Below are 12,053 nucleotides of genomic sequence, written 5' to 3'. Positions count from 1 at the left end.
TCCAGTAGTGGAGAGGGTAGCCCAATTACACCACCGCATTTCAGGGGAGTGGATTTAGGACACTTATTTTGGTTTATTTTTATATTTTTGATGTCAGTGTTTGTATACACTCACAAAATTTTAATTATAATACATCACTACCATTTTTTCCCTTTAGATCTTCTAAATGGGACCATTGTTACCTGAGTTCGCCAAACTCCGCTATTACAGTCCAGGTTTTAAGGCTATCCATGCTTGAACACAGGTGACCTAGTATCTCAGTCAATTTGCTACCAGATGGATTCAAGCATGGATATACTTAAAACCTGAACTGTAACTGCAGGGTTTGGGCTGAGAGGCTTAAATAAACCAGGGGCGTAGCCAGAACTTTGGGGGCCCCATAGCAACATTTTCAAGGCCCCCCTGTCCCAAAGCTTCTAGAGAGACACCTCTCTGCAGCAATTGTTAATTGTATGCCCCATAATAGTGCCTAGTTGATTTTCTGAGAAAAAGTAGTCCCTCAGTTAATGTTATGCCACATAGTAGTGCCCTAGTTTATTTTATGAACCATAGTAGTGCCCTAGTTCACATTATGTCACATTGTAGGGCTGCCAGTACACATTATGCCAGTACACATTACCATTACACAGTACCCCCAATACGCATCATCTCCTATATATTAGCCCAGATCTGTGACTTTGTGCCTCATTTGCTAACGCTGGGTTTTCTTAGGGGCAATCTTAATTTAACCAATAGGTGGCTGAATTACAATTGAGATTACAGCAAAATGTTGATGTAAATTAAAAATACTAATAATTCAATCTAGTTGCTGATGATGAGGGTGTTCTATGGAGCAACAAGATCTCTATTGCCAATTCAGTTTGAACTATCATGGTGGGATTTATTCTTTTTTTTTTTGTAATATTCAAGCTGACTAGCATCATGTAGTGACCAGTATTACTATTTATTACTTATACATGGTTATCAGTCTATATTCTGGAAAATCTTTTGGGGTATATTGTCCCATTATTGGTGAGGCAAAATGTATGTATCTTTGGTAGTTCATTAATGTGCCATACGTGTTGATCTTACTACGTTGTTAACATTGATGTTGATGTAAAAATACTGCTATGGCACCTTGCAGTATAAGGTTGCCATGGTAACATTATGCTTGGTTTTGCATTACAGAGTGGGAGCGATGGGACGTGTGTACAGCGTGCGCCGCGTTCATACGCGGTGACGTCACTTGCCGGTGCCAGAGACCCGGGCCGGGACTCCCGCGCCCGGGAGCGCCGCCAATCACTGGGCTACAGCATGTTTGTTAGAGGGGATTTAAGGTGAGTTGTTTTCTTGTTCTGTATGTTAACCTGAAGAAAAACTCATAGTAGAGTTTGAAACGTTGTTATAAGCAAAAAAAAAGTTATAAGCAATCAAGCTGTAGTCATTCTTTACAAGTGGTTGTGAGTGCCGTACGTCTGTGCTGCTATATATATGGGCAGACTAGATGGGCCAAGTGGTTCTTATCTGCCGTCAAATTCTATGTTACGTCAAATTCTATGATCCAAATGGTCGGCACTCCCATATTGAGACAGCTCGCCAAGGTGCCAGTCAGAGAGAAATCATACAGCATGCACAGAGGACGGCACTCAGTGGACTTGGATGTTCATAAAGGAAAGAGGCTCATAACTCCATCAATATCAACATTTTGGGTTTATTACAACCTGTCTTCAGGATATATATAAAACTTTTCTTGTAAAGTAGATGCATACTTACAACAAGGGCCGGTGCAAGATCTCTCTGCACCCTACGCAAAGCTTCAGGCTAGTGCACCCTAACCTGCAATCCCCCACCTCCCTCCTCCCCCTCACCTACTGAAGGGGAGATTCAGGTGACCACTAGGTGGGCTGGGTTGAATTGCATCATCTCCTATATATTAGCCCAGATCTGTGACTTTGTGCCTTATTTGCTAACGCTGGGCGGAGTCACAACACTGGGCGGAGTTAGTCAAATGAGTCACAGATCTGGGCAAATCTATAGGAGACTAGGAGCAGAAGCAGATGGTATGGGCATGGCACAGGCAGGGGTGCATACCTCCCAGCTTTCTTCAGGCAGACAGGGGTGCATACCTCCCAGCTTTCTTCAGGCAGAAGAAGGGACACACGCGCAGCGAAAAAGGTGCATGGCTTCGCGGGAGGACCCACGATCGCGAGCCACGCCCCGTTTTCGTCAGTGAGTGGGCATGCCCAGCGCTCTGTGAGCTGCTGGCATGCCCCCAGGGGTGGATTATGAGTCGGGGGCCCAGGGCACTTGAGACAGGGTGGCCCTATCTCATTGCTGTGCCTGCTGCGGGTTCAGAGCGTGGCCTAATTGTGGGTCACGTGGCCACGCCCCCTTATGCAAATTCCAGATTATTGTTTTTTTTACATGGGATTTTGGCCCCCTCAGCTAGGGGTAAATCTAGAGGGGGTGGTCGCTCCCCCCTACACACCCGCACATGCAGAAGAAAGCAGGGAGGCTGCTGCCTCCCTGCAACACCACAGACCTGCCAACATGCAGCAGCGTGTGCTGACTGTAGCACAATGCTGCTGCTGTTGCTGGCAGGACGGGGGAGCTTCAGAGCTGGGACAGAGCTACTCCAGCCGGGGGGCCCCCTTAAACTGTGGGGCCCGGGGTACGTATCCCCTGGGCCCCCCCTTAATCCGGCTCTGCTGCCGGGCCCCCCCTCAATCCGTACCCCCTGATGCCCCCTCTCCTCCTGTCTCCACTAAACAGACGCTGTGCGCATGCGCACAGCATCTATTCACCGCTGCTCTGCTAAGCAGAACAGCGAGTACAGGAGCTTCCCAACTGCCCACCCCCCACCACGGGACACTGTGGCCCGCGGGTGGGACAGCGGGACAGACCCAAAAAAATGGGACTGTCCCTCGAAAATCGGGACAGTTGGGAGGTATGGGTGTGTGTGAGGGGGTATGTCGTACAGACCCCCCACATCAGCATACTCAGCAGGGGCTCTCTGGCGCGGAGGAACGTCACTTTCTGGCACACTCCACGCTTCTTAGCTGCAGTTTTGTGGGGCACCTGCCGCTGTGCAGGTTCGTACTGCCTCTGTTATCTCCTGCCCCGGCAACCCCACCACTAGCTGCAACGCTGCCGCCCGCAGTGAGGTGCGCCCAACTCCTTCTCACACTTTAGCCGGCGGGCAGCGCTGCAGAAGTCCGCGCTGCTTGCAGGCTCCGACCCCCTCCTCCCTCCAGCTGCAGCATCTCATGGGGGCTAACCAGTCACTCCCAGTCTCCCCTTACCACAGTGCCCGGCAGCCGCGCGAGGTCCGCGGTGTGTGACTGAGGAGTGGGGGGGGGGGGGGATGTCAGCCATGCCAAGTCTCCAGCAGCAGCAGATCCCAACAGGTTGGAGTGGAACAGCAGCAGCCAGCAGCAGTGACTCCGGTAAGACACATCTGTCTGTCACCACTGTTTTGTCCCTAATACCAATCTCTCCCGTGCCCTGTGTTCTGTCATGTCCCTGTCACCCCTGGCCTTGCCCTGTCACCCTTATCCTGGCCCTGTCATCCCTATCCTGGCCCTTTCACCCTTATCCTGGCCCTGTCACCCTTATCCTGGCCCTGTTACCCCTATCCTGGCCCTGTCACCCCTCTGCTTGCCCTGTCAACCCTATCCTGGCCCTGCCGCCCCTACCCTGGCCCTGTCACGCCTATCCTGTCCCTGTCATTTCTGTCCTGGCCCCGTCACACCTGTCCTTGACCCGTCACCCCTGTCCTGGCCCCGTCACCCCTGTTCTGACCCTGTCACCCCTGTACTGGCCCTGTCACCCCTGTTCTGACCCTGTCACCCCTGTCCTGGCCCTGTTACTGCATACCCTCCAACTACCTTTTTGGCAGGTACAGTACCCGCAGTGCCTTCAGACCCCTCCCCAATGCACCACAACTCCGCACCTTCCCCTACACCACATGCGGCACCCCATCCCTCCCCCACACGCTGTGCCTCCAGACCCGCTACACCACCCGCGGCTCCCACTCCCCCGCCCCTCCAACACCCACAGCACCTCCAGATCCCCTCCACCATCCACCCCCCATATATGTCTCCCCCCACACCTGCCCCCCCTCCACCCGCAGCATCTGCAGACACCCGCCTCCATCCGCGGTCCCCCCCCCTCCCCCACCCCTCCCCCACCGACGGCACCCCCATACCCGCCCCTCCACCACCTGCAGCGCCTCCGGACCCCCTTCCCCATCTGCTGCACCACCCGCACCTGCCCCTCCCCCACCCGCGGCGCCTCCGGACCCCCTACCCCACCCCCGGCACCACCACCCCTTCCCATCCCACAGCACCTCTGGAACCCTTCACCCATCCGCAACATCCCCGCACCTGCCCCTCCCCCACCCGTGGCACCCCTGCCCCTCCCCCACCTGCAGTGCCTCCGGACCCCTCCCCCATCTGCAGCCCCCACTCCTCTGCCCCTCCCCCACCCACAGCACCTCCTGACCCTTCCCCATCCAGGCCCCCCCCCGCATCCGCCCCCCTCCACCCGCAGCATCTACAGACACCCTCCCCCATCCGCAGTCCCCCCCCCCGCACCCACTACATTCTGTACATCGTGCCCTGCAGGTGCTGTTCACGCCGTCACAAGGGGCTGCGCCTCCTTCACCATCGCACACCCTTTCATTGTGCAATATTTAACCACTAACAAAGGAATGCAGGTAATACTCCATATAATACAAACATTTTTACACATTACGGCAGACAGCGTCCCCCTTTTTTACACATTACAGCAGACAGCGTCCCCTTTTTACACATTACAGCAGACAGCGTCCCCGTTTTTACACATTACGGCAGTCCCCCTTTTTACACATTGCATCAGCCAGGCCCCCTTTTTACATATTACGGCAGACGGTGTCCCCCTTTTTACACATTGCGGCAGCCAGTCCCCCTTTTTACACATTACGGCAGCCAGTCCCCCTTTTTACACATTACGGCAGCCAGTCCCCCTTTTTACACATTGCGGCAGCCAGGCCCCCTTTTTACACATTACGGCAGCCAGTCCCCCTTTTTACACATTGCGGCAGCCAGGCCCCCTTTTTACACATTGCGGCAGCCAGGCCCCCTTTTTACACATTATGGCAGACGGTGTCCCCGAGAGAGAGAGAGAGAGAGAGAGATACTTACCATCTCCCCGCTGGCAGTCAGGCTCCTCGTGGAGCTCCCGCGGTGCAGGCAGGCGAGAAGGAGGAGGAGGGAGGGGGACTGGAGCCGCAGCAGCGCTATTTCATTGGTAGTAAGCGCCGCTGCAACTGTCCCCCCTCCTTCCGTATTGGCTGCCAGGCGCTGCTGTGGATGCTGGGATGGGGGAACCGCATCCAAGCATCCACAGCAGCGCCGGGCAGCCAATACGGAAGGAGAGGGGGCTGCTGCAGCGGCGCTTACTACCAATGAAATAGCGCTGCTGCGGCTCCAGTCCCCCTCCCTCCTCCTCCTTCTCCGCTCCCCGGCGATGCAGCTCTCCTCCCCAGTGCGGCGGCAGCGCACGGCGCAGACTTCAGAGGCGGCATGTAATGAGTCAATTTGACTCATTACATGCCGCTGGCAGTGCGCCCTCAGGGCAACTGCGCTGTGTGCCAGGCCCACTTGGCACACACGTAGTTACGGCCCTGGCTTATTTAACCTTACTGTAAGGTATATTACCCTGAGGTCACATTATTGCACAGACACGTAGAGCACAGTGTGTGGTTTTAAGATTTATGTAGCACTTTGTCTGTTTATTTGCATGTGGTTTTAATATTTCACAGTTTTGGGTCTTTTTAATAATACATCAATAAAAGTTAAATTTTATATGTCCAATTAATCTTATCTAGTGCGCCACTTCAAGTCCAATCTCTCTCTTTTTTTGTAAACATGTATAATATAGAATTCAAGTGCACAGTCTAGAACCTGATCCCTAGAAGAGGAGGGCCCCCCAGGCAGTGGGGCCTACCGGTGGTTTCCACTGTACCCCTGTGGGCCAGTCCGAGCCAGATCCTCACTAGACCCCATATACAGTACAGTATATATGAAAAAAGTGAAACTGTCCTCAGTGTCCTATACGATTCCTAACATGCCGCTAGCGTGTATACATAAAGAATAGACGGCACTCAAGGACTTTTAAAGTGAAAGTATATTGTGAGCAAAGTCACAAAATGTTGTGACTTGGTTTACAATATACTTTATAACTTTAAAATTCCTTGAGTGTTGTCACTTTTCTCTGTATATGTATAACTAGGTGCTTCATCGCGCCCTACGGGCGCTCTTCACACCGTCGCATGAGGCTACGCCCCCTTAACCCTTGCATGCCTTTCTGGGGTTCAATATTTGTATTATATGGAGTATTACCTGCATTCCTTTGTTAGTGGTTAAATATTACACAATGAAAGGGCGTGCGATGGTGAAGGAGGCGCAGCCCCTTGTGACGGCGTGAACAGCACCTGCAGGGCACGATGTACAGAATGTAGTGGGTGCGGGGGGGGGACTGCGGATGGGGGAGGGTGTCTGTAGATGCTGCGGGTGGAGGGGGGGGGGGCGGATGCGGGGGGGGGGGCCTGGATGGGGAAGGGTCAGGAGGTGCTGCGGGTGGGGGAGGGACAGAGGAGTGGGGGCTGCAGATGGTGGAGGGGTCCGGAGGCACTGCAGGTGGGGGAGGGGCAGGGGTGCCACGGGTGGGGGAGGGGCAGGTGCGGGGATGTTGCGGATGGGTGAAGGGTTCCAGAGGTGCTGTGGGATGGGAAGGGGTGGTGGTGCCGGGGGTGGGGTAGGGGGTCCGGAGGCGCCGCGGGTGGGGGAGGGGCAGGTGCGGGTGGTGCAGCAGATGGGGAAGGGGGTCCGGAGGCGCTGCAGGTGGTGGAGGGGCGGGTATGGGGGTGCCGTCGGTGGGGGAGGGGTGGGGGAGGGGGGGGACCGCGGATGGAGGCGGGTGTCTGCAGATGCTGCGGGTGGAGGGGGGGCAGGTGTGGGGGGAGACATATATGGGGGGTGGATGGTGGAGGGGATCTGGAGGTGCTGTGGGTGTTGGAGGGGCGGGGGAGTGGGAGCCGCGGGTGGTGTAGCGGGTCTGGAGGCACAGCGTGTGGGGGAGGGATGGGGTGCCGCATGTGGTGTAGGGGAAGGTGCGGAGTTGTGGTGCATTGGGGAGGGGTCTGAAGGCACTGCGGGTACTGTACCTGCCAAAAAGGTAGTTGGAGGGTATGCAGTAACAGGGCCAGGACAGGGGTGACAGGGTCAGAACAGGGGTGACAGGGCCAGTACAGGGGTGACAGGGTCAGAACAGGGGTGACGGGGCCAGGACAGGGGTGACGGGTCAAGGACAGGTGTGACGGGGCCAGGACAGAAATGACAGGGACAGGATAGGCGTGACAGGGCCAGGGTAGGGGCGGCAGGGCCAGGATAGGGTTGACAGGGCAAGCAGAGGGGTGACAGGGCCAGGATAGGGGTAACAGGGCCAGGATAAGGGTGACAGGGCCAGGATAAGGGTGAAAGGGCCAGGATAGGGATGACAGGGCCAGGATAAGGGTGACAGGGCAAGGCCAGGGGTGACAGGGACATGACAGAACACAGGGCACGGGAGAGATTGGTATTAGGGACAAAACAGTGGTGACAGACAGATGTGTCTTACCGGAGTCACTGCTGCTGGCTGCTGCTGTTCCACTCCAACCTGTTGGGATCTGCTGCTGCTGGAGACTTGGCATGGCTGACATCCCCCCCCCCCCACTCCTCAGTCACACACCGCGGACCTCGCGCGGCTGCCGGGCACTGTGGTAAGGGGAGACTGGGAGTGACTGGTTAGCCCCCATGAGATGCTGCAGCTGGAGGGAGGAGGGGGTCGGAGCCTGCAAGCAGCGCGGACTTCTGCAGCGCTGCCCGCCGGCTAAAGTGTGAGTAGGAGTTGGGCGCACCTCACTGCGGGCGGCAGCGTTGCAGCTAGTGGTGGGGTTGCCGGGGCAGGAGATAACAGAGGCAGTACGGAACCTGCACAGCGGCAGGTGCCCCACAAAACTGCAGCTAAGAAGCGTGGAGTGTGCCAGAAAGTGACGCTTCTCCGCGCCAAAGAGCCCCTGCTGAGTATGCTGATGTGGGGGGTCAAGCACACAGTGAGCCGGTGCCCGTCTGTCTGTACGACATACCCCCTCAAACACCCCCATACCTCCCAACTGTCCCGATTTTCGCGGGACAGTCCCATTTTTTGGGGTCTGTCCCGCTGTCCCACCCGCGGGCCACAGTGTCCCGTGGTGGGGGGTGGGCAGTTGGGAAGCTCCTGTACTCGCTGTTCTGCTTAGCAGAGCAGCGGTGAATAGATGCTGTGCGCATGCGCACAGCGTCTATTTAGTGGAGACAGGAGGAGAGGGGGCATCAGGGGGTACGGATTGAGGGGGGGCCCGGCAGCAGAGCCGGATTAAGGGGGGGCCCAGAGGATACGTACCCCGGGCCCCACAGTTTTAGGGGGCCCCCCGGCTGGAGTAGCTTTGTCCCAGCTCTGAAGCTCCCCCGTCCTGCCAGCAACAGCAGCATTGTGCTACAGTCAGCACACGCTGCTGCATGTTGGCAGGTCTGTGGTGTTGCAGGGAGGCAGCAGCCTCCCTGCTTTCTTCTGCCTGTGCGGGTGTGTAGGGGGGAGCGACCACCCCCTCTGGATTTACCCCTAGCTGAGGGGGCCAAAATCCCATGTAAAAAAACAATAATCTGGAATTTGCATAAGGGGGCGTGGTCACGTGACCCACGATTAGGCCACGCCCCAAACCCGCAGCAGGCACAGCAATGAGATAGGGCCACCCTGTCTCAAGTGCCCTGGGCCCCCCGACTCATAATCCACCCCTGGGGGCATGCCAGCAGCTCACAGGGTCCTCCCGCGAAGCCATGCACCTTTTTCGCTGCGCGTGTGTCCCTTCTTCTGCCTGAAGAAAGCTGGGAGGTATGCACCCCTGTCTGCCTGAAGAAAGCTGGGAGGTATGCACCCCTGCCTGTGCCATGCCCATACCATCTGCTTCTGCTCCTAGTCTCCTATAGATTTGCCCAGATCTGTGACTCATTTGACTAACTCCGCCCAGTGTTGTGACTCCGCCCAGCGTTAGCAAATGAGGCACAAAGTCACAGATCTGGGCTAATATATAGGAGATATATATATATATATATATATATATATATATTCTATATTGTAATCTCTTTCCTGTAATCTTCTACCATGCAATTCACTATGGTCTGTTTATATGATTAATGGTACGAATTTCTATAAATACCCCCCCCCCAACCCCCCCCCCCCCCCCCCCACACACACACACACACACACACACAAAAGGTTGACATGGTGAAAAGGCTGACATAACAAAAGTTCAACACAAAAAAGGCAGACACATTTTTTTTGTTTTTTACTTTTGTGGATGTCGTTTTCGCTGTAAAAACACGTGGAACCCCAACTAGTGTACCGCATCCCCGTCGCTCGGCACAGGTTACTGTTCCCAATTGTAATCCACATGGATGGTAAAGTATGAAAAAGTTGAATAAAATGCTCAAAACCCCAAAAAAGCTGTGTCGACCATACGTGTCGACCATTTGACCCTGTCGACTATAAGCACTGTGAACTTTTTACATGTCAACATATTGACCATGTTAACCTACTACATGTTGACCATTAGTGGTCGACATAATGACTATCGACTTTTCATGGTCGACCTATAGCCCGCATACCATGTTGCCTAATAGAAGCTTATGAGCTACTCTTCACATTCTTACCTGAGCGGGATCCAATAGAACCACTCCCAGTGTCCCCAGCGGCCAGCGCAGAAGGACTACTAGGTCATACACCTGGGAGACCTATTAGGAATTTCATTCTGCAAATAAACGTGGATCTCAAAATTACACTTCTGAGAAATGGCCTGATACTTGGTGTGTGTGTGTGTGTGTGTGTGTGTGTGTGTGTGTGTGTGTGTGTGTGTGTGTGTGTGTGTGTGTGTGTGTGTGTGTGTGTGTAGGCGGGGGGAGGGGGGGGGATATATATTTGTGACCATAATTGTTGTGCCATATTTTTCTGATTTTAATGTAGGATACATTTTTATTGTAAGGGCATTATACACACAGAAATGGAAAACAAATAAATGTTTCATTATTCTTCCCATAGCTACTTTGCTCATTTATTGTACTCTCAGGAAGCTGCCTATTCACATAGAACGCTGTGTACAGTGACTAAAATAATAAGCCCTGCCACATCACCGGAGCTTAAGGTTTGCACTGACAGCTGGATCCCTTATATATGGCTGTGTGTTGCAGCACGTGGCCATCGTATCTATTCTTTCATTTGGCGCCCACATTTTGCAAAGCACTTTACAAAGAATATTTAATCATACACATTTATCCCTGTCCTAATGGAACTTACAGTCTATATTTTCCACCACACACACTATCAAATGCCATATAACCTATCAGGATGTAACTGGGGAGGGGGGTGGGGAGATTTCTAATGTTTTCTGGTGCCCCACAGAGCTATTAAATTGTGAAAATGACCTAGTGCGAATACAGAAGGAGTCCATTATTTCTGCTAGCACCCTCCTGAGGTGGTGAACAGATATCAGTGAAGAGCCCATCTTTTGGGCACCTGAACAGCATTTTCTTTGCCGTGCCCAGTACTTTAGATAGCTTTAGCTGCTATTGGGAGCAACAAGCATGAAAAGCTGAACCAACTGAATTGCCCAATGGAGTTAGAGAAGAAACCAGGGGTCTAGGATCATATTTGCCGACTTTCTTTTTCTCCTCTCTGGGACTGACCACTCTTGGGGGTGGAGCCGGGCACTCCCGTAATCAGGCCACACCCCATCATGACAAAACACTGCTATTCATAGGTCTGTGGGGAGGGGAGAGGACTAAAATTATGCAATGTGCATTTTTTCCCTGCCCCACCCCCCAGACTGGGAATACTGGGGTTTATCTCCCCATCCTGCAGTGCCCACTTAACGCGGGAGTTCTGGCCACTCTTCCAGGGGTGTAGGGGACTACCTCACAAATTGGAAGTCTCCCACACCTTCCGGGATGGTAGGCAAGTATGACTAGAAGGAAACCCATGCACAGGCGGGGAGAACATACAAATCCCACACTCCAGTGCAAGTTAATTAACGTAATACTATTGACATACTTTTATTGAAATTAATGGGTGTCAGACATTTTTTTTAGACTGTAAGTAAACACTCCAGCACAGTTAATGAAATACTTTAGGCCAGACCCAGCCAAAATGTCGATCACAAACTTTAGGTAGCTCATGGAGCACCCACCGGTAGATCGTGGCCAACTTTAGAACAAATGCCCCTGTAATAAGCCTCTGATGGTTTCAGAGGCCTCAGAAGACCCATTCCCAGTACTGCAGTGCTGGGGTGACATCATAAAATCACCCGTGATGTGGGGAGCCTGACGCACCAGTTGTAAACAGCCATCCAGTCAGTGGCAGTGTGCAGCCAGCGGGAGCTAGGAAACAGCTTGCCCAGTAGTAAGTATTCAGTGGGAAGCAAGCAGAGCGGGAAGCAAGTGTCTGCCCAGTATGTTTGAAGACTTATCTGGTAAGTTCTGTTCTGGGACATACTGCACAAGGGGGATGGAAGGTGTGTGAATTCTCCATGGGTGGATAATTCTGCACAGGGGGCTGTTCTGCGTGAAGGGGAGAGGGTTCTGTACAATGGGGGAGGGTTCCGCACAGTGGATGAATTTTGCACGACAAAATAATAGTGTGATATGCCCCTCTACCTATCTAATATGAGGTCTGACACCTTACTGTACATTGATTTGAGCATTGACATAGCTATTTAATATTCTCTAACTTTTCTTAAACTCATGTGTAAATGATCCAAAGCGATATAGAGATTTTTTTTTTATTATTAGTGATTAGTATCAGACCTCAAAGTAAATAGGTACAGGGACATATCATGCAATTATCACATTATAAATCACACTATTTGGTGATATAGAGATTTTTTCTGATTAAATATAGTATATTTTAGTTTTGATACACCTCATTAGTTTTATTTTTTTTTTACTGTGTAGGGCAATGTGTTT

At 52.9% G+C, this 12,053-nt stretch overlaps 1 long non-coding RNA gene across 2 annotated transcripts in view; it reads left to right on the top strand.

Moving 5' to 3' along the window:
* Nucleotides 1–12,053, top strand: part of LOC134957060 (uncharacterized) — a 66,528-nt gene that overhangs the window by 39,409 nt on the left and 15,066 nt on the right. For both annotated transcript variants that reach the window (XR_010186423.1, XR_010186422.1), the window contains exon 2: nucleotides 1,168–1,316. This is a non-coding gene — a long non-coding RNA (uncharacterized LOC134957060). The remainder of the gene's footprint in view (nucleotides 1–1,167; nucleotides 1,317–12,053) is intronic.

This window comes from Pseudophryne corroboree, chromosome 9 (genome assembly GCF_028390025.1).
Source record: "Pseudophryne corroboree isolate aPseCor3 chromosome 9, aPseCor3.hap2, whole genome shotgun sequence".
Taxonomy (NCBI): Eukaryota; Metazoa; Chordata; class Amphibia; order Anura; family Myobatrachidae; genus Pseudophryne; species Pseudophryne corroboree.
The sequence above is the reverse complement of the archived record's forward strand: the minus strand, read 5'-3'. Positions and strand labels throughout refer to the sequence as shown.